The 21,376-nt window shown below is 39.2% G+C and overlaps 1 protein-coding gene and 1 pseudogene across 2 annotated transcripts in view; both read right to left on the bottom strand.

The window, feature by feature from the left end:
- The window catches only part of Pdzrn3 (PDZ domain containing ring finger 3), a 242,364-nt gene that overhangs the window by 157,287 nt on the left and 63,701 nt on the right, over nucleotides 1-21,376 (bottom strand). The gene's annotated exons all lie outside the window — the stretch shown is intronic.
- LOC147826360 (ribosome biogenesis protein BRX1 homolog pseudogene) overlaps nucleotides 1-21,376 on the bottom strand; it is a 29,609-nt pseudogene continuing 8,233 nt past the window's right edge. The window contains exon 1 of the transcript XR_015439495.1: nucleotides 1-21,376. This exon is cut by the window's right edge and continues 8,233 nt beyond it. The product of XR_015439495.1 is annotated as a ribosome biogenesis protein BRX1 homolog pseudogene (transcript).

Here is a 21,376-nt window from a genome sequence, read left to right on the forward strand (position 1 = left end):
AAATTCTATTAGCTACTCCTGGAAAGGTTATAAAAAGTGAATTTTTTTTTTTTTTTTTTTTTTTTGGTACCAGGGATTGAACTCGGGTCCTTGTGCTTGCGCAGCAGGCGGCAAAACCACTGAGCTAAATCCTGGGCCCTAAAAAGTGAATTTTAATCGAATGTTGTACAACTTCATCTACCTAAGGAAAAATTGCAAAATGGACAAGAGGCAAATGGTTTAGACTGCTCAGAATTGTCTGAGCACCTGGAACACCTAACAGTTCTTCCAGAACACCTAACAGAATTTCTTCCACATTATAGTAAAAGGGCTGTTGGTAAAGAAGACAGCCACAGCGTTTGGAGAAAGGTAAATCATGACTTTTGAACAAAGCTTGCTATGGTTTAGATAAGTGTACGCCAGAGGCCTATGTATTCAAGGATTGGTCACCAGCCTGCAGTATTATTGGAAGAGGATGGAATCCTTAAGAGGCAGGGCCTAGCGAAGGCAGCAAAGTCATTGGGGTTGTGTCCTTGAGGGGATGCTGGGACCCCAGCACCTTCCCCTCTGTTTCCCAGCTGTCATGAGGTTCGTACCTTGCTCCTCCACATATCCCTGATGTGATGTACTGTTTGTTTTGCTACCATGCAAAGGTAATGAGGCCAAGTGACCATGGGCTGGAATCTCTGAAACCTGAGCTAAAATAAACTTCTCTTCTTTTTTAGGATGATTGTCTTAGACACTGTTACAGTAATGAAAAGCTAACATAAGGCTGAAAGCCCACGTTCACCATCCAGCATGGCTACTCCCTTGCCCATTAGAAAACAAGCTCATCCATATGAACAGAACTACATAAGGGTCAAGATCTCAGCCATCTTGCATACTACTTCCCTAGCACCTAGAAGAAGACCTAGCACAAGGAAGGTACTCCATATCTGTTGAATAAGTGGGCAAATCAAAAAATGAATAATGGCAGGAAAACCCACTGAGTAAATCTTAGCTTCTGCTTCTCTAGCCAGTGAGACCTAGAGAAAGAACCCAATGGACAATGTATATAGTGTTACATTATCAATAAACCAGTATCATTGGAGAATAAAGGCCACTTGGAGGTAGGATAAAATGAAAACAAATTCATCATCACCACTGTATTCAATGATCCCTACTGACAATAAGGCAGACTTAAAGTCCCTCAAAATCACCTTTAGGATGGACTGACAGCTATCTGTCCTCAGATCACAGAAGTGCTGACTCACTCATTTTGAGAAATAACTGTTATAAGGAAATGCAGCATAGTTATGCCATGCTGATTCTCCAGGAAGGAAACATCTTCAATACAATTCTTTCTTTCTTTTTTGAAGTTCCTTCCTGCCATGGGGCTTCTGGTGGAGCTCAGAGTTCAAGATTTTATAAAATATAATTCTGACTGCTCCCTAACTCTTTCAAACCATTTTATAGTTGCTATGAAGTATTTTTAAAATCTGCTGAGAATGGTTCTCCCCTTTACACATACAAAAAATGTGTTCACATTACATGTGAGTATAGCATCTTCATGTGGGAGCTGAGCAACTTCAGGCAATTTGACATACTGGAAGATGAAGTAAGTGTGCTTCCGTAGATGCATGTTTGGGGTTGATGTAATTTATGAATGAGTGATCAATGTTTTATTTCACAGTATGCATCCACATGAAGAAGTAAGCATACTCTAGAAAGAGCATGAGTTCAGCAGCTGGAAGACAGGGTGAGAACTTCCAGGTCTGGCTTTGCTCCCCACAACATGCATTTCCATATACATAGGTTTTGGCCTCTGCAAGGCTCAGCACCATCCTGAACCCAAAAGACAAGCCAGTACGTGCAAAGATCAGGGCAGAATTCTTTCTGCTCTGCTCAAGACAATAGCCCCAGTGAGGAATCCTAAGCTCTCAGATGGCTTTCCATCATCCCAGGGAAGAGGAGGAAAATATCCCACAGCCTCTCCCCAACTGAACTCTGGAAATATGTTGACTCATTTCATTTCTGTGGTTTTACAGAGTAAAAATTTCAGTCTTAATGGCAGTAGGTAGTTTTTTCCTGAAAGCTTATAAGCTTTTCCTGATGAAGAAACCAAACATTGAAAAATGTCATTAAATAATGGCAGTGCCAACAATACCACCCTGAAGTCAGGTTTATAGTTGTTGATGCGCCTGTCACTGTCGCAATAAAAATGAGTCCCTGGGACAAAGGAAATCCCCAGATAGAAACCCGTGGTCTGGTAGTCTTAGCTATCCAGCATAGGAGAACTATGACTGTGGAGATGGGTATTAGAACAACTCCTCCTAGCTTCCGGCCCAGGCGCTCCCATCTGGCTTGATCTTCTCTTCACCTACAGGCCACAAGGAAGAGGCTCAGCTGGGAAACCAGTGCACAGAGTTCGCTGCTGCTCCCAGGACAGGCTGAGTGAGACCAAACTCACTATGACATAGCTGTTAAGTGGCCTTAGTGCCTACCTCCAGGTGTCATGAAAACAGTGAGAGCCCCTTCTCTTTGGTTGCTGCTGAAGCTACAAGTCTGCCCCAGACTCAGGCCAGAGGTGGGCCACACCAGAGCCAGAGTCAGTGCTGAAGCTTGATTTTATTTACTCTTGGCAGTCTCAACTTCCTGGTTCGAAGGGGAAAGGGGGTAGGGGGAGTTAAAAGACTCACAAAAAAGGCTCCAAAGACTTCTTGGACACCAAAGAGCTCTTACAAAAACTATATTTTGATGAGCTACATGTAAATGAATCAGAAACATATGGATTTCATTTCCTTCAAAATGCACAGGGGTTTCAGAGCAGAGAGGTGGGGGAGTGTTTGCCAAGATGAATCTGGGCTCTGGTGAAAATGTCAAGGGAGGGAACTTCAGGCGTTTGCTAAACCTAAATTAAGACTAAGATGACATCCTGCTCCCTTTCCTCTATAGGCCTGTGTTGTCCAACAGCAAATCTGAGGTGCCAGGAAGACGAAAACAGTGCTATAAACCCAAACAGACAAGTGCTTGAGGTCTGTGGCTCACTGATGGAATCTGAGGATTTGGAAGTTGTCTGGAAAAAACTCTCAAATACTGGATATTTTTGCTTGCTGTTGAGTATCATGAAGCAGAATATATAAAAATTTTAAATCCCTAAGATTCCACTAAAGGGAATGCAGTTGGTGTTTCCCAGAGAAGAGTGTACTGAATATGCCAAAGCAACGAAGAAATCCTGCCTCTGAGCACCCCGTGAAGTAGTATCTCTTAGCACCATATCCTGGAGCCCTGACTTGCTCACTAGAGCCCAATGTCACTCAAATTCCCCAGTGCAGGCTGAGGAGGGGATGGGCAGAAATCCACACTGTTCATCAGTGATCTTGGCCTCTGGCTTTTCACACATGCACTTTATTAAATAAACGAAATATAAAGGGGCAATAAAGAAGCTGGGAGCAAATGAGGTTTCTGGAGTGAGCCATTTGATGGGGTCAATCATTCAACACCTGGTTTGGCTGAAAATTAAATTAACTATTTTTTTAACTTTACATGTCAAAGAGCCAATATATCCAAGTCAAGGAAAGAGACTCTCTCCAAGACAGAAAAAAATTAAAATAAAAAAAGCAAGAAAGCAAATTCTGGAAAGGAAGACACAAGGAAAAATGGAAAACAGGCAAATTCTGCAAAGGCAGTCTGTTGTGAGAACTGATGGGAAAGAATGTTCAAGCAGCCAGAGAAGAAAGAAAATGATACTGAATGGCACCTGCCCTATACAGAGCACAAGGTGGCTGTCAAGGGGAGCATCAGACACACAAGAAGCATTTTCCTTTGATAGGCCAAACGGTTGGTGGCTTACTTCTCACCTCTGAACAATCACTTTCTGTTGATAATAATGTTAAGCTTAATTACACAAAGGTTTTGCTTGAACATTTCCTTCCTCAAAGCTAAAGGCATGCCATTATTTTTCATTTAATTGCAGAATAAGGGGTGCTCTGTTTGTGAAGTCCAGGAATTGCTAATACAACAATGGTGAATGCATTGGTAGTGAACAACTTTGATTTTCATGATTGCTATTAATTAGGGGTCTGTCATATGTATAGAATGGGCTCTTTTCTTCTCCATCAGCTTGCAAATGGCCCTTTGCCCCACAGAAATTGTATGGCAAGAAGGAAGAATGAGCCAGTTAAACTGCACTGTCTGTTGGAAGGCTAGGTTCAAAGTCCAATCCTATAACACAAAGACTAGATCTCTGGACACGAAGGAGCAACTTAGTCATGTGTGTACATAAGTCACACTTCCAAGAATGTCAGGTGAGAACAAATGGACTGTAACACAACAAATACACAACAGGAACCTGGCAAAGGTGGCATCCTAATGCAAGACTGTTGGAAGTATTTTGAAAAGGAAACAGGAGCAAAAATTGGACACACAGAAATTTAGTGTTCATTTAAACGCAAAATCTAGCCAAAGACTATACTATATTTTGCAGCTAAACTGCTCTCTTGGGGGCCAAGTCCTATGTTTGGGTCATCATTAGACTTCGTGTTATATTTCCTGTGGTCTAGAGCATTATAAGCACTGCCATTCGTTTTGTCCATACTACACATCTAAGTAAGAATGCACAACCCATGAGTAATTTGCTAATTTAAGTAGCAATTCTATGGACCCCCTGCAGCATTTTCTATTCTTAAAAATAACAGCAATCACTCTGGGCCTTCTAGCTAAGGTTAAATATAAACAATGACAAAGTATAACCTGCTTCCAGGCCCTTTCAGATCATGGGCCCTATGGGGCCCATTAGTGAGGACATTAACTTATGGGAAAAAGTGAATGGTCCAACTTATGTATGATTGGGGAAACATAATATCTTAATATTTGTGCTTAAAGCAGCTGTTTTACTAAAAGCAACATTGGACATTTAACTGTTTTGGCATGATTTCTTAATTTTTTCTGTTAAAAAAATCATATAAAGCTACTGAAAGATCCCTGCAGGCCGGGGTTTTCAAAAGTGAGTTTCCAGAATTAGCAGTAGGGAATTAGAATGGAACGTTGATAGGAGTGCACAGTCTTGGCCCCACCCACTCCAGGCCTACTGAAGCAGAAATTCTAGGGGTGCAGCCCAATGGCCTATTTTTAACAGACCCATTAAGTGATGGTACACTTTCATGTTCAAGAATGACTGCTTTAAGGTACTGGTTCTCAATCCTGTCTGCTGTTATAAATATCTAGACAGGTTTTAAAACAATCAGTACCTGATTCCACTCCAAAACAATTCAACCAGCCATCTTTGAAGGTGGGGCCCAGAGTTCAGTCTTTTTTTAAAAGTCCCCCACCTAATTTTATCCAAAGCCAAAAGTGAAAACCACTGCTGTTAGTAAGTATACCTGCCCGGTAGTTTCAAGCTACATCTCACAGAAGTAGAAATTTGCAGTATCTTCAAGCAATGATCCAAAAGCAACTTTATTATTGAAAATAGAGTTGTGCTTTTTGAAAAGGAAAGCTTACTTGTGTATTGTGCCTTCTGGCCAAAGATGGCTTAGTTTAATACCAGATTTGTGAATGATAAAGAAATACAGTGATCAGGGTAAGGAGAGAATGAATAACATTAAAGTGCATTTGCATGCATGCATGCACATACATGCATACACGCATACAAACACACACACACACACACACACACAGGCCAGCTTCTGAGCCTGCCTCAGAAACCAACAAACTTGATGGGATGAGTCATATGGATGACAATAGTCATTCAATAGGTGAATGTTCTTTTTAATGTTTATAATGAAATTATTAGAAAGAAAACTAGTTAAGATGAACAGTACAGAAAAGGTCTCTGGGTCCCACAGTGATAAGTCATTCACTCAAGCTGGAGTGAAACAATAATGGGCTCATGTAAAGTGTTTGGCATTACCGTTTGAGCAGGGTTCCAGGTGGCTACTGCTTTGGGAGAGACTGACTCTGCCAGCAGAGTCTAGGGCACCTGAGAGCCCCTTTGCCATCAGCCATCCATACAGGAAGAATGCAGTGCCCAGCTTTGGCTCTGCTTGCTCAACTGTAAATGGGATGTTCACTTTTAACTCAGTTCAAAGGAGATTATACTTTGGAAGCTCTGCAACCAGGTTTTTCTCTCACCAGATTTGCTAAAAGAGGTTCAAGAGTGCAAGCCTGCATGCCAGTTCCTCCCCTCACTTCTTATTGTTGCTCTCCACCAATGTCCTCAATTCTGCCCTCCACTCCATTAAAGACATCCTCCGTCTGTAGACTGCAGATTGTCAGCTTGCCACAATAAGCTCTTTAGTGGCGGTTCTCTCTTGTTCACCATGGTGTAACTCTTCAGGGTAAAAGGCTGTATTTGTTTTGAAATAAAAGGTCTAAAACATTAATATTTAAGTAATATAGCACTGGACAGAGAGCACAGACTTTGAAATCAGACCAATAGGGTCTCACATCTGACTGCTCTACTTATTAGCTTTGTACCTTATAAAGGCCATTTTAACATTTTAAAGCTTCAGTTTTTGCATCTGTAAAGTGGGGTCAGTAATAATTGGGGATTACTAGGCCATTTTGACATCTTAAAGCCTCAGTTTTTGCATCTGTAAAGTGGGGACAGTGATAATTGGGGTTTATTACAGGGAATGAAAGAATGTTGTATTTCACATTTGACCCAACATAAAAAGGTTTGTCTTAATTCCAGAAAATCTTTAAAATGTACAAATGAGGGAAAGTCATTAAGGTTTGTAGAAAAATGTTCCCAAAAGGCTCTTATGTTCAGATGTGGCATTTCTGGAAGGTAACTGGATCACGATAGTGCTAACTTCATCAACAGATTAATCCTTTAATGAGTTCACAGATAAATGAGCTGTTAGGAGTGGGGTCTAGTTGGAGGAAGCAGGGAGCATAACCTGGAAAGGTCTGTTTTGTCCCCAGATCTTTTCCTTTCTCTCTGCTTTCTGAATGCCATGGGGTGAGCTTTACTATGATGATCTTTCTTGTTCAGGCCCACAGCAATGGAACCAGCCAACCATGGACTGAAACTTCTGAAACTGTCAGCCAAAATAAACCTTTCTTCCTTTAAGTCATTTTTTTCAAGTATTTTGTCACAGCAATGAAAAGCTGCTGAAGAACAGAGTAGTTCTTATACCTCTAATGAGGGAGGGAGGGAGGCAGGGAGGGAATGGGATCAACCAGGGGTAGGAATGATGAGACATCTGTCCTCTACAATATGTACTATTTTTAAAAAGATTAAGCCATTATGGTGAAATGCAAACACTTATTACAATATGCTGACATCTATATTTTCATCACTATTCACTGAAATTAAATATATATATTAAATATCTGAATAAATCTAAAGAAAGTAAGCACAATAATGACAAAAAGCATATACATTAACTCTAAATTTTATTACCACTCCTGTCAAAATATGAACACAAAATCATAAGCTATACAGGTGTCATGTTTTCAATAACTTTCTAAAGGGATGGTTTTTGCCAATTTTCAGTTTAGGTTTAATTTTTGTCACCTCTGTTGTGGCTAATGAAGGAACGCTTGTATTTTCTTTTCAGAGGTAGATACACTAAAACATTTAGAGGTAACATGACACACTGACTCCAAGCAATACTGCCATTGCTCAATCTTTCTTTGGCTTTACCTGAACCTTCTATAATTAATTCTCACAATTCTAATGTTAGAAGCACACAGAGAGAAGCCCAAGAGTGGTAAAGGGACATATTTTTGAGACCTGTCACCATGAAACAGTAGACTAAGCCCTTGGTTACATGTGATCTTATTTTACTTTTTTGTACAGCAACACCAACACTATTTTCTTTCCTTTATTGAACTTATGAAGAATAGGAGGCCCAGAGGTTAGTAACTCTCGAGGCCTCACTGCTAGGAAAGGGCTAAGCTGAAACATTCACCCATGGCCAAGTGACTCAGATGCTAGAGACCATCCAATTCCTTTTATAGCCTTGCTTGCCTTGCAGACAGTCTTCTCGGTTCTGAGGGTCAGTTCTACAGTCACCTGGGGCACATCCTCTTCTCACCTCCTTCTCAGGCCCTTGCTTGTCTTCCCAGTTACTTCTTGGGACCCACCTCTTGTCCCCAGCTGAATGCCACCTATCAGTTTTGTTAGGGAATTAGAGGAGTACGTGTGCATATGCATCTATAACCTACACACCTCTTGTTATGGTTTAGACCAAAAATGTCCTCCAAAAGTCTCATATGCTCAGATGTGGGGCAAAGAAAGTGATTGGGTCATACACTCAGAGGTGGGGCAAAAGAAAGTGATTGGGTCAGGGGAGTGCCATGCTCATCAGTGAATTCATTGATGAGTTCAGTAGCTGAACTCTGTGTTTGAAAGTGAGCCTGGTTGGAAGTGGGTCATTGGGAGTGTGACCTGGAAGGTATATTCTTGTTCCTGGCTCCTCTCTTTTCTCTCTGTTTCCTGGCTGCCACTGGGTGAGAAGCTGTCCTCCACCATTCCCTTCCATCTTCCTACCTTGGAACCAGTGAACTTTGGACTGAACCCGCTGGAAACTGAGCCAAATAAACCTCTCTCCCTTTAAGTTGTGGGTATTGATTATTGTGTCCCAGTGATGGGAAAGTGGCTAAGGCACCTAAGTACCTTAAGAGCTTAGAACAGCCCTACACTCAGTGAGTGTCATATAAATATCATTATTATACCTTTTCTACCCTATTAATTTCCTCACCACTCAAGTTTCCCCCTCATGAAGTATCTTAACCACTAACTTTAATTGGATAATAACTGGATATAGGCAGCAGATTCATTGAGGAGTTTACACAATTATCTCATTTATTCCTGCTCCTATAAAATTAAGGTATTTCCTTCCCTGAGAAAAATACAAAATCCAAAGAGCAGACATTCATGGTCTGCACAAGGTTCATGTACATGTGTGTGTAGCCATCGTGGCTTTCAAAAGCACACTTCATTCTTATCAACTAGATTCTGATGAAAACAAGAGAAAAATGACATAAAACGATAAATAAAATATTACTGTTTGTGTGTGGAGAATTCTACGTGGACTAACTAAATGTCTGCCTGCAGATTACTTGTCCAAGGAAAACAGGTGCTGTTGCTTGGAAGAAGTAAGAGGAATAAACTGTTTAGGATTTGAAGATACTCTAAGAGGGGACTTGGGAAACAGATCCGTAGAATGAAGGTCACTGTTTTTATTAGAAGGTAAACAGCCCAGTCCTACCGAGCCATTTGATGAGTCATGCATTCTCAGCCCACTGAGAGTTACTGGAATCAGAGAGAAATAAATAGGACCTACTATGTGCTCACCACTATGGCTTGCTTGGTTCCCTCATGGGGAGAAAAACATCAGGTGACCCTGGTCACAATAATTTAAAGAGTAAAATTGATATGTAAAAGAGAATAATGAAAGGTTAAGTAGAGACTACCAGTTGGACAAAAATATAAAACAGTATTAAAAAGACAGTTACCACTGCTGGCACAATTACTGTATCTCATTTGCTGCCCCACTGCATAGTTGAGAAAACAAAAGGACAGCAAAGCAAGGCAACCCATACCCAGTACCTGAACTCAGGACTCCCAGTGCCACAGTTCTTCAGCTTTCCACTATGATTTCAGGAGAAACAAACATAGGCTGCAGTGCATGCCAAGTGTGACCTGGGAGGTTATCTTGAGCTCTAACAAAGGGTTGGTGAGGTTTGGATGAAAGGCAGGGTATGGACGAGGACAAGAGGTGATGAAATATGCATGATACACATATGAACAGGTAGTTCATCCCATCAGAGCCACGGATGCATAAAAGGAAACAAATGAGAAAGACTACGGGAGGAAGCAAGTAACCCACAACTGTCTGCAAATATCGCACTGGCCATTAGAGATGCAAAGGAGAGGCTAACAGAGTCTGGAAACCTGGCCATCACCAGCACACAGCTGCTGGCTAAAGACGATCCGCAGCTTTCAAATGGAAGCTACTGATGGGGTCTCTGCACCGGCAGACATTTAAAGCACAGAATGAATGAAGAGGTATATGGACCTTATCAACAGTTTTCTATGTACCTATAAAGTCCTGTGTAGATGTGAATTCCAGCTATGAAGCTTAATACTGTAGGTCTATTATATTGGTCAAGTCACAAAACTTCTAAAACTTCTCTGTGCTTCCTTTTGTTTCAAATATAAAATGGGGATAAGATGATGCACAAGAATATCTATCTGCAGAACTGTTATGAGAATTGAAACACAAGCTGGGTGTGATGATGGTAAATGCTTGTAATCCCAGCTACTCAAAAGCCTGAGGCAGGAAGACTGAGGATTTGAGGCAACCTAGGCAACTTAATGAGACCCTGTCACAAAATAAAAATTCAAAACGGGTTGGAGATATAGCTCAGTTGTAGGGCATATGCCTGACATGCACAAGGCCCTGGGTTCAATCCCCCTAGCCCCCACCCCCACGCACATACATGCACACATGCATACACATACACCCTAGTGATAGGAACAATGCCAGGCATGTAGTAAGAGCTTTGTTGCTGTCTGTCTGCTGCTGTTATCATCATTGTCATCACTGTTCATAAAAGCATAGTCTGCAGTATTGTTTGTAACAGTGAAAAATTTAGAAACAAACTATAATGTATATAGGAAAATAGCTAAATAAATACTTGCATCATGGAATATTACATAGCAGGTTTTAAAACTAGGGCAGAGTTTTATATATCCTGTTACGGTCAGGATATGGTCTGAGTGTGTTCCCTAAAGGTTCCACATCAAAAGCTTGGTCCCCAGGGTAGTGGTACATGATGAAACCTTTAGGAGTTGGGGTCTGGAGAGAAATAATCTGGTCATTGGGAGCACTGCACTAGGAGGAATTAATGTCATTCTTTTAACACCTCTGAGTTAGTTCTTAAAAAGAAAAAACTGGTCCCGCTGCACTCTGGCTTTCAATCTTACCTTGTGATCTCTTCTTCTTGCCTTCCATCAAGATGTGATGCACCCCAGGAGGGCCTCACCAGATCAGTGTCATGCTGATTGAATTTTCTGACTCCAATGCTGTGAGTTAAGTAAACCTCTTTTCTTTATAAAGTATCCACCCTCAAGCTTTTCATTATAGAAACAGAAGACCAAGTAATACATATCGCAACCTGAAAAGATCTCCTAGGCATAATGCTTAGAGAAATAAATAAGTCCAATTCCAGAATTTTCAACCATTCTCACTGCGACAATGTAGTGCCCACAATGTCTTTCATATAAACATTTTCGGTGTCTTAGTAACTTCTCAGTAGAATGAGTCTTTGAACATTTCTATATAGTAGGGAGAGAAGTATACTAAACTGATGCTTTTAGAAGTATACTAAACTGATATGGGGAGGCTTGAGCCAAAGCCTTCAGTGGCAGGGAAACGACTAGACTCCAACAGACCTCACTGCCTATTGCCTGTTTCAATCACCAGACAAAGAAGTTAAGTTGTAGAGGGCATAGGAAAATTAAACATGTTCATTTTTGCTTTTCCGAAGCAATTAGGAATTAGCTAAAGTGTTATTTTTTGAATCAGAGCCAGCCATTTTTTCTTTCAGAGAAAATGATTATACCATGATCACTGACATTTTTAAGGAACATTTTGGAGCCACCACTTTATTTCCCAAGAGCAAGCACTAGTTACTAAAACCTAGGCATGTCACTTGGGACAATGAAGAAAAGTCAAGGAGGGGCCATGGGGGGAAGCTCCCAGAAGGAACACCTTTGTTCTCCTAGCAGAACAACAAAACAAAACAGCTGCACTGGTAACCAAAAGGCAGAGCCAAACTCTCCATCCAGAAGTCCACAGGGAGAACTCTAATTTGCAGAGATTCCTACAATCCAGGATGTTTAGAAAGAGTTGAACTCTCTAAAGTAATTAAAACTTTCCCACTGACATTTTCTTAGAAGTATTGTTCTCCCTGGCATACCCTTTCCTTATGAAATATAAGGGCTGTCCTCAGGCTCGCTCCACTGTGCTGACCTCCAAATCCACATGGCTTTAGTCTGAGTCACTGGCATGTACAAAATCGTACTTTGGGGAGAAAAAAACTGACAGAAAATACATGCAATGAATTTACATTACAGGAGAAGGGAGAACTCCACAAAAAGATCAAAGCTCAGGATCTGAACTTGGCAGAGACGAAAGGGAAGAATCAATGGTAATGCTGGTAGAGCAGCTATTGTTTAAAATGTATGAAAATACAAATAGGTTTAAACATAAGACTATATAACTAGATTTATGTCTTCCTTCCCCTATCCATAACTAATACATACATAAATTCAAACATATGTCCAGTGTTAATACATGCAAAGTACTGTCTGTGTCCCTGAAGATGATGACTCTGGAAAGGTAATCATAAGAAAATATGTTGGAGGGGCAGGGATTTAGTTCAGCAGCCCAGCACCTACCTGGCAAGTGCAAAGTCCTGAGTTTGATCCTTGGTATGAAAAAAAAAACAACAAAAAAAAAAAAAAAGAAAGAAAGAAAGGAAGGAAGGAAGGATGAAAGAAAGAGAAAGAAAGACAGACAGACAGAAAGAAAATAAATTTCTGGAAAAGCTTCCCTCCTCTCCTAATCCATCACTAACTGAAAAATCATAACTTTCAATAATCTCAGCTTTACAATGAACATATTAATTACAAACTCCTTCCTCTCTGAAATTTTTAGGGTATCTTAAATGCCAAGGAAATGTCAAAAAAGCAACCATCTAATCTATGAAATGTTTTCATTCAGGAAAAAAATTGACAAAAAATATTAAGATTTTGTCAAAATATGGTTTCAGACATTCATAATTAAAAATGTATACAAAATAGTATTTTACTATTTTATAATCCAAAAATTATATTAAAATATAATAATGATTAATTCCATTTTGTCCTTTTCCAGTTGGTGAAAAATGTAATGCTACCTCCCTAAAAAGAGGGCCATCAAAATTTACTTGAATATTTTTCAAGAGATTTCAGATATCTAAACAAAGCAGAGAAGTAAAATGATCTGTCAAGAGATCATTTTCCTTTGATGAATGCTTACTGATGGCTTCAGGGTACCAGGTATGGTACCAGGGTACCAGGTCTGCTGCTGGGGATAAAATGGTGGATAAAATGGGGTGGGAAGACACAAATCAAATAATCTCATAATAGTCCCCTCCTCACCCATGCAGGATACATTGCAAGACCCCCAATGGATCCCTGAAACCACAAATATACAATACTTTTTCCTAGATATACATATTTATGTTTAGTTACATTATAAATTAGATTCAGTGCAAGATTAAAAATAACGAAAATAATTATAATAATATAATAAAAATTATTTAAATGTGGTATCTTGTCTCTCAAAATATCACTGTACTATACTCACTCTTCTTATGACATTGATGTGAGACACCTGTGTGAGAAGAGGGAGCGAGGGGAAGGACAGGCACTGTAACGCAGTGTTAGGCTGCTATGTAAGGGTCACTCTAGTCTTGCAACAGTTAATCTGGTGATGGCCATGGCTAATAAATGACTACTGGGAGGTAGCATATACAGAGTAGATACACAGAACAAAGATATTTCATATCTCAGACACGATGGAGCGGTAGGATGGTAAAGGATTTCATAACACTACTTTTAACAGAATGCAATTTAAAACTTACGACCTGTTCATTTCTGAAAATTTCCATTTGTTTTTTTTTCAGACTGGTTGAACATAGGGTAACTGAAGAGTGGAAAGTGAAACCTCAGATGAAGAGGGATCACTGCACAAATATATTTCTAGGAGCCATGGTCAGGATGACTACCCAATGCTCAGAGATAACTTACTTCATGCCAAAAGCCAAAGGCAGCCACAAACAATGAAGTCTAAACAGCTCTCTAAAGGTCACCAAGGTCATATAATGACTTAGCAGGCACAAGCCAAAAACTCAAGCCCCTGCCAGTACAAGAGTCTTTCCTACATGTCTCTTTCAAGAAGACAGGTGTGCAATTAATTCCGTCCCATCACCAGGAAAACAGCCAGAGCCTCAGCCTTCCATTTCTCAAGAAAACATGAAGAATATGCATTCCTCCAATAAGAACTAGCTCATCACTGGGAAGCCAGCTGCTTTAAAAAAGACACAGTATGTTTTATTTTTGAAGAGCTTTTCCATTTCCGGGGAAAATAATGTAGCATAGTGGAGGGAACAGCTGCTTCAGTTAATAAAATCTAAATTATCTTTGCCTGGAACCTGATCACTAGTTTTAAGTTAGGAAGCTGGATATGTGACTATTTCTCATCTTATGATTTGAATTCTTCCTTCTTGTGGCAGTAATAAAATTCAGTGTGTGTTTATTTTATTCTTCATTTAGGTTAATAACAATACATTCTTAAATCGAAGACCTCATATTACAAACTATATAGTCAAACAAATGGCGGTAAATAACATGAAAGTAATTACAAATCTGGAATGTATCTTGGCACTTTCAATTAACCTCATTGCCTACTGTCTTCCACTTAATATACAAATATCGCATCTTATGTTTAATGATTAGCATTTTATGTCTAAGGAATATTTAAAAATATGGAAGACTTATTATAATGATTGAAAAAGGAATGCATTTTAATAAAGTTTTAAAACATCATTTCAAATCATTTAATTAATCCTATAACCGGTGAGTTTTAGGACATGAAACATTTAGTTTCACTTGATTCTTAGAGACACAGGCAGGGAAACAGAAAACAAAATTCAGAGCATGTGATATGATCTCATTTTCTTCCATGTATAAGAAATCATCAAAATATTGATTATGTCTAGATGGTGGGATTTCATTTCATCATATATTTGCCTACATATTTTATAAAATAAAAACAATTACTTTTACAATTTGAAAATAAGTTTATGCCTCTATCATGTGTGTTTTCTTTAGGATTAAAGAAATCAAATACAGAAATTCTATTTCCAAAAATAGCCCTCTGAGGTATAGTCAATTATGTTTATATAATGAAAATAAAATCTGGCTAGCTTTGCCCTGGGGGAAAGTTGCTCAAGTGTATGAAAGAAAAATAATCTCCAGGAGCATATCTAGATTTTAAAAAAAGTATTACATATTAATATTAATTTAAGGATTCTAATTTGTTTACAGCTCGAGAGTTACTTCTAGGGTATAAGCATCAATAAGTATCACCATTAAAAATACTGTGAAAAATAAATTTTCTTAACCTAGTATATAAACATACCCACCCACCCCCACACACAGAAATTATGGTAAACTCTAAAATATTCACTCCGTCAAACCAGAAATATAGGCAACAACAGGTCATTCAACCTTCTTAGGCCTTTTGTAGGCAGAAGCAAAACTAGCCAAGAGCGTGAACATGAAAATTCTTCCCTCTCTCCCCTGCCTTTCCAGCCTCACTGCCCCGCCAGAGGCTGAGACAGGTCCACCTGAGAAGGGTAGGTCAGAAGTGGGTGTCTCCAAGACTTTAGAGAATCCATTCCAAGGCAATAGCAGCTGGATCCCCAGACCACTTATAAATGCAAATGGAAGGAAGGGATTAGCAACAAAATCTCTCCACACCTAAATACACTGAGAACCCTTTAAAATAACCTCTTAAGGGGTGTACTCTTAGTCTGTGAGTCTCCTCACCAGCCCCACTAACCAGGAAATCCCGAGACTTGCCCTTCTTGCATATTCCAGTAGGACTTGGCAACACTTCCAGGAACCAGGAGCTGCCAGGCTTGTGGAGCTGCCAGATGCTCCATATTTACCCCCACAAAATTGAAGAAAACCAATAAGCCACTATCAAAAATAAAATCTACACATAGGCATATAATAGTTAAGATTCCAGAAACCCAACAGAAGAACAACATTCTACAAGCAGTTAGAGAAAAGAAACAAATCACATACAATGGGAAGCCCATTAGAATCAATTCAGACTTCTCAACACAAACCCACAAGGCAAGAAGAGCATGCAGCAATGCATTTCAAGCCCTAAAGGAAAATAACCTCCAACCCAGTTTGATGCACCCTGAAAAACTATCTTTCAAAATTGATGAAGAAATAAGATACTTTCATGACAAAGAGCACCTTAGGAACTTCATGAATACCAAACCAGCACTCCAAAAACTTTAAACAATATCCTACAAAAAGATAATGAGGATCACAACCCCAGGAAGCCCTGCAGAATGAATCCATCAGGCCCAACAAGAAATTAAATGCAAAGGGGGAGAATCCAACAAAAAAAAAATCATGATAAAGATAAGTCAATACATATCAATTATAACCATCAGTATTAATGGTTTCAATTCACCAATCAAAAGAAATAGACTGGCAGACTGGGTCAAGAAGCAAGATCCAACAATATGCTGCATACAAGAAACATACCTAATTCAAAAAGAAACTCATGGACTGAAAGTTATAGGGCAGAAAACAATACTCCATGCAACAGGAACCCCCCAAAAAGCAGGAGTAGCTATCCTCTTTGCAGATCAAATGGATTTTGAACCAACATGGATTAAGAGAGACAAAAAAGGACACTACATCCTTGTAAAGGGAACAATCCAAGAAGAAGAGATGACAATCATAAACATATATGCACCAAACACTAGTGTGCCCAACTATATAAAACAAATACTAATGGACATGAAAAATCAAATAAGCACTAATACAGTAGTAGTGGGGGACCTCAACACCCCACTGTCACAAATAGATCAACTAAACAAAAAATAAACAACAAAATACTAGACCTCAATCAAACTCTTGAACAAATGAACTTAACAGTGTTCCACCCCACAAAATCAGAATATACATTCTTTCTGGCTACACTCAGGTCGTTCTCCAAAATAGACCACAAACTTGTTCACAGAACATGTTTAAGTAAGTGCAAAGGAATTGATGTTATCCCCTGTATCTTACCAGACCATAGTGTGATGAAATTGGAGATCAATAACAAAAGAAACTGCAAGAATTTCATAAACACGTGGAAACTGCACAACACACTTTTGAATAACCAATGAGTCACAGAGCAAATTAAGGAAGAAATCAGACAGTTTCTACAATTAAATGATAATGTCAATACAACATATCAGAATTTATGGGACACAATGAAAGCAGTCTTATGAGGAAAATTCATAGCAATGAATACTCATATTAGGAAAACAGAGCGAGCTCAATCACACAACCTGATGCTGAACCTCAAGCTTCTAGAAAAAGAAGAGCAGGACAAACCCAAGGCTCATACAAGGGAGGAAATTACAAAGATCAGAGCAGAAATCAATGCAATGGAGACTAAGAGAATGATACAAAAAAATCAATGAAGCAAAGAGTTGGTTCTATGAAAGAATAAACAATATTGACAAACCCTTGGCCAACCTTATCAAAAAAGGAAAGAAAAGCCCCAAATCCATGCAATTAGGAATGAAAAGGGTGAAATTACAATGCACCCAGCAGAAATACAGAGGATCCTCAATACATACTTTGAGAACCTATATGCCAATAAGATGTAAAACACAGAAGAAATGGATAGATTTCTAGATAGGTATGAATAACCAAAGTTGAATGAAAAAAATATAAAAATTCTAAATGACCCAATACCATCAAAGAAATTGAATACGTAATTAAAAACTTACCAATTAAGAACTTACCAAGAAAGACCAGGCCCCGATGGCTTCACTGCTCAATTCTAAAAAACATTTAGAGAACTATTGCCACTACTGCTTAAACTCTTCAATGAAATTGAAAGGGAAGCAAAACTCCCGAATTCATTCCTGGAAGCAAGAATCACCTTGATCCCCAAAGCAGAGAAAGACCCAACTGCAAAAGAGGACTATGGGCCAATCTCATTAATGAACATAGATGCAAAAATCCTTAATAAGATATTGGCAAATAGAATGCAGAAGATCATCAAGAAGATCATACACCCTGACCAAGTGGGATTAATCCCAGGGATGCAGGGAATGGTTCCACATACACAAACCAATAAATGTAATATACTATATGAATAGAGCCAAGGAGAAAGAAACCATATGATCATCTCACTAGATGCAGACAGAGCATTCTACAAAATCCAACATGCATTCTTGATGAAAATCCTACAAAAAATTGGAATAAATGGTCTCTACCTCAACCTGATAAAAGCCATCTACGAAAAACCAACAGCCAATATCATGATAAATGGTCACAAACTGAAGTCCTTCACGCTAAAATCAGGAACAAGACAAGGATGTCCACCATCACTACTTTGTTCAATATACTTTTGGAAACATTAGCCACAGCAGTTAGATAAGAGAAAGGAATAAAAGGAATAAAGATAGGAAATGAAGAAGTTAAACTGTCATTATGTGCAGATGACATGATACTCTATATAGAAGACCCCAAGAACTCCACCAAATGTCTTCTAGACTTAATAATCAAATTCAGTAAAGTAGCTGGATGCAAGGTCAACACAGAAAAATCAATACCTTTCCTATACACATACAACAGCTTCAATGAAACAGGAACTGAAGAAACAACTCCTTTCACAATAACATCAAAACAATGAAGTACCTAGGAATCAAGAAAGAAATCAGACTTCTACTCTGAAAACTATAGCACTCTGAAAAAAGAGATTAAAGAGGATATCATAAAATGGAAAGACATCCCTTGCCCCTGGGTAGGAAGAACCAACATAGTGAAAATGGCCATGCTTCCAAAACTGCTATATAGACTCAATCCAATCCCAATTGAATTTCCATCAGCACACTTCACAGATCTGGAGAATACAATCCAAAAATTCATTTGGAACAAGAAGAGACCTAGAATAGCAAAAGCAATTCTAGGCAACAGAGACATGGCAGGGAGTATAACAATCCCCAACTTGAAACTATACTACAAAGCTACTGTGATTAAAAAAAAACCCAGCATGGTACTGGCAAAGAAACAGACTGGAGGACCAGTGGAATAGATTAGAAGATTCAGAAACAACGCCAGACACACTCAGCCATCTCATCTTCGACAAAGGAGCCAAACACCCTCACTGGAGGAAAGATAGCCTCTTTAAGAAATGGTACTGGAATAATTGGGCTTCAACTTGCCAAAGATTAAAACTACACCTGTATCTCTCACCATGCACTAAACTAAAATCAAAATGGATTAAAGATCTAAATATTAAAATAGAAACTCTGAACCAGTTGGAACAGAGGTTAGGTAGAACCCTTGAAGACATTGGTGTAGGAAAAGATTTTATGAACAAAACCTCAGTTGTCCGTGAACTAGCACAAACAATCAACAAATGGGATCTCTTCTTATTAAAAAGCTTCTGCACAGCAAGAGAAACCACCAGCAGTGTGAAGAGACAACCCACAATGTGGGAAAAAATTTTCACCTGCTCTTCCTCAGACAAAGGTCTACTATCTCGAATCTATAAAGAACTTAAAAAGATCAGATATCCCAAATTTAAAGACCCAATCCAAAAATGGGCATCTGAAATGAACAGACATTTCTCAGACAAAGAAGTAGAAACAGCAAATAAATACATGAAAAAGTGTTTAACATCACTGGTCATTAGAGAGATGCAAATGAAAACAACACTGAGGTTCCACCTCGCCCCAGAAAGAATGGCTGCCATCATGAAATCAACCAATAACAAATGCTGGTGGGGCTGTGGGGAAAGAGGAACACTGCTCCACTGCTGGTGGCAGTGTATAGACTGGGACAACCACCGTGGAAATCAGTATGGAGATACCTCAAAGAAGTAGGACTGGAAGTCCTATTTGACCTAGCTATTACCCTGCTGGGTATCTTCCCCAAAGAATTAAAAGAATCATACCACAGTGATATATGTGCACCTATGTTTGTAGTGGCACAGTTTGTAATAGCTACAACTTGCCAACAGCCCAGGTGCCCATCAGCTGGAGACTGGATAAAGAAAATGTGTTTTTAAAAAAATAAAACGGAGTACTACTCAGCCATAAAGAATCATAAAATTAGGGACATTTACAGCTAAATGGATGCAAATTGAGGTGATACTCTTAAGTGAAATGAATAGGACAGACATGTGTAAATACCAAATAGCTTCTCTGAGAAACTGAAAGTGTAAATAAGGATCAAAATGCATAATAGATAATGTGAAATAGGAAGAAAAGGTGCAGAAGGGAAGGGGGAGGGACAGGGGAAAGGAAAGAAGGGAATGGAGTTAACATGAGAAAATGAAAAAATGGAAATAAAGTCTTTGTAAATAGAAAGGGGGGATGGGTTGAAGGGATGGGAGGGGATGGGAAAAAATAAGAATCAAGGTATATTATGTAAAGGAACAAATATTCAACAATGAATGTCATTATATTGTATACCTAAAATGTACAGATAAAATTAATTTAAAAATTGACTATGAATATGTCACTGGGCTAAGAACTCAAGGGGAAGGCTTCCTAGACATCATGTCAGGGTTCTCATTCTCAGGAAGCACCCAGACAGGCACCAAAGTACTCAGACACCCAGGCTGCCACAGGCAACCAAAATTAACCACGGGGTGGGGCCAGGTCCTCTCTGGAATACATGCTTCAGTACCTCTGGATCAACACAGTGACTGGCTGACAATGTCCTTCCCAATTCAAAGGTGTAACTAAGGAGGTATTACTCAACTCTGTGTGTGTGTGTGTGTGTGTGTGTTTGTGCACGCATGCATGTTTAATGAGTAAAATTTCAGTTTTGACCCAAACTGACCTTCATTTTCTTTTGTTTTCAGTGCTACTTTATGAGGGGGGAGGTGTTGTGGGAATCCCCAGTGATAATGATGTTTATAAATGATTAGACTGTGACGTTACATGAGGTTTAATCTACAACATGTGTTGACACAGATATCCAAACAAAAATTCTTCAGAACTCTTCAGAACCTATCTGAAGAGTTTCCACGAAGGAGATGCTCTCTAGTTGGTGTGCAAATGCATTCCACACCTCTCTTGCATATGTACTCACTTTTCTTGTGCACAGGGCTTCAGGCCTTGAATGTGGGGGCTTTTGCTACCTATAGGCTGTTTTCACTACTCATTAAAGCTATTTTCTGGTTATTGCATATAAGATTTTCCCCCCAGTTGTATAAAAGAGACTGCTTTTACAATGCACTATGTTTTAAAAGAGTGAATCTAAACAAATGAATATTAAATTAAAACACAGACAGAAGAACTGAGGGTAGTATCCAATTGACTGAAGTCTGGCCAAAGCTGGGCTACAGTTTTAACATGCATGCATACAATTAAAACAAAGCAGAACAAAGCTATTTGCTAGGTCTAGATAGTGCCTGGCAGAGAGACATAGGGAGAGAAGAGTAAGGCAGATGGGAAGAGGACAAGTAAGCAACTATGTAAACAGCTGGGGAAACCAATCGAAAGTGAAGGGAATTTGCCTATTAGTATAACATGACCATGTAAAGGGATCTAGACAACAAACTCTATAAAATGACTTTCTCCCCTTTAG

This window comes from Heterocephalus glaber, unplaced genomic scaffold (assembly GCF_053883595.1).
Source record: "Heterocephalus glaber isolate CG9 unplaced genomic scaffold, H.glaber_assembly_v1.0 deba00001472, whole genome shotgun sequence".
NCBI lineage: Eukaryota > Metazoa > Chordata > Mammalia > Rodentia > Bathyergidae > Heterocephalus > Heterocephalus glaber.